The following is a 2,148-nucleotide window of genomic DNA, read 5'->3' as shown; positions in this document are numbered from 1 at the left end:
TTCCAAGCACCATTGCCTAATTTTCCCACTTAATGCAATATTGAAATTGAAGTGGTGTAACTTATGGCCTAATTTCCCACTTAATACCATTTTAAACTTGAAGTGGTGTAACTTATGGCATAATTTCCCACTTAATACCATTTTAAACTTGAAGTGGTGTAACTTATGGCCTAATTTCCCACTTAACACCATTTTAAACTTGAAATGTGTATGCTTTGTCATTGCCCAAATGAGAAAAACTTGATCCGTAATGGATTGAAGTTTGCTTGCCTTGTCATTGCCCAACATGAGAAGAAAAACTTGTTTTGATCCTTAATGGATTGAAATGTACTTGCCTTGTCATTGCCCAAAATGAGAAGAAAAACTTGTTTAATCCTTCAAGGGTATTTCTTCCTATTTTGTTGAGTCACACGCCATGTGTACAATTTGTACAACACGTGGCGTATGCCATGTATGCCTTGACACGTCAAAACTTTAATGTATTGGTGAACATTTTTTTTTTTTTTACTGAAATTTCGATGTCTACAACCATTTTAGTTTTTTAAGAAATAATGATTTAAGTTTTTAATTTTATTTTCATATAAAACTAAAAATAAGAAATCATATTTAAGTGGCGTGTAGTGCCACTTAACATCATCCAGTGGCATGTCAAGCCCCACACAAGTTTTTCTCCTCTTTTTGGCACTCCATTTCATAATGTTATTTCCTAAGTAGACAACATTTCACTATTAATTAACCTCAATTTCAATGGCTTTGACGTCAGGCTTCTTCACCTCCGCCTTTTGTACGGTCACACTCAAAACTCCATTCTCCATGGCAGCCTTAATATGATCAACCGTTACATTCTTCGGCAGCTGAAACCTTCCCAAGAACTTGTCGCTGCTCTTCTCCACTATGTGCCACTTGTCGTTTTTGTCGTCCTTCTTCATGTTCCTCTCTCTGCTGATCTGAAGCACCATGTTGTCTTCACCTCATCCTTCTTCAGCCCCAGAATGTCCGTCTTGAACACGTGGGCTTCCAGGGTCTCCTTCCAGTCGACCCTAGTGTTCATAAAAGCCGAATTTTCTCGAGAAAATTCAGGAAATGCGGAGAGTGATGAGGAGGAAGGGGATGGGAAATCCTTGAAAGGGTCCCAAAGGTTGAGGTAGAACGGGTCGAAGATGCTACTGCCTCGTCGAGAGTTGGGGATGAGAGACATTTTGGAAAAAACTTGATGCGGTTTTGTTTGGATGAGGAGAAAAGTCCTGGGAATCAAAATTAGAGCCGGTAGAGAGAGTTATTACTTTGCTTCACTGGTTGGTGAAGGAAGTGGGTTAGTGGCATATTTATAAGGAGTCAAAGACGTCTCTAGAAAATTCCAGGTACGGGAAAACTAAAAAAGGGCATGAAACCAAGCAGCACAAGGAAGACGAAACAGAAGTTGCTAGAAACTTCCTGAATGAAAAAAATTGGACTTCAACAAAAAAAAAAAAAAAATGTTGGGATAGAAGAGAGGAAAGAATTCCACTAAACTAGCTTTATTGCACGTGCATGTGTGTGGAAGATTTTTTTTTTTTTTTGGTCAAAACAATTAGGTATAAGATTGATTCTTCCAATCTTATGGTGCACAATAAAACGCTTTGCTTCAATCGTATGGCGTATAGAACATCTACTGGTTGGGGCTTTGTGGAGGATCTTTCTTTTTAGGCTGAAATGTTTTTATGTTTTTTTAGTATATTTCATGTATTATTTTGTACACATCACATTACTTGTTTTTTTTTTTTTTTTTTTATTTTATTTTTTTTTTTTATGAACAAACTATCATCTGCACTAGAGGTGGGCTAGCTAGCAATAATGTGGTTCGAATTCGCCTTTGACGAGAATCGAACCTAAGAACTCTTATTTACAAATGAAGAGGAATTCCACTAAACTAGAGTACTAAATGACCATCATATTACATAAGTGTTGGTACGTAATTAGTTTGTTTGGGCTCTAACTCCTCCTGACTTTTAGATAAGCTATTTCATGAGATGTTAAATGTTATTGATATTTAGTAGATATTGTTGATAGGAGCATATTCATGCGACTTAAATGGCTAGTTCTCGTGCATTTACGGTATGTTTCTTTAGTTATTTTAGTCCTTTATGCTTCTTTTGTGTGTTTTCAGGT

At 36.7% G+C, this 2,148-nt stretch overlaps 1 pseudogene; it reads right to left on the bottom strand.

The window, feature by feature from the left end:
- Positions 1-527: 527 nt before the first annotated feature.
- Positions 528-2,148, bottom strand: LOC125468646 (annotated as a pseudogene).

This window comes from the organism of the source record quoted next, unplaced genomic scaffold (genome assembly GCF_019419815.1).
Source record: "Pyrus x bretschneideri cultivar Hongxiangsu unplaced genomic scaffold, Pyrus_bretschneideri_v1 Contig39, whole genome shotgun sequence".
Lineage (NCBI taxonomy): Eukaryota > Viridiplantae > Streptophyta > Magnoliopsida > Rosales > Rosaceae > Pyrus > Pyrus x bretschneideri.
The sequence above is the reverse complement of the archived record's forward strand: the minus strand, read 5'-3'. Positions and strand labels throughout refer to the sequence as shown.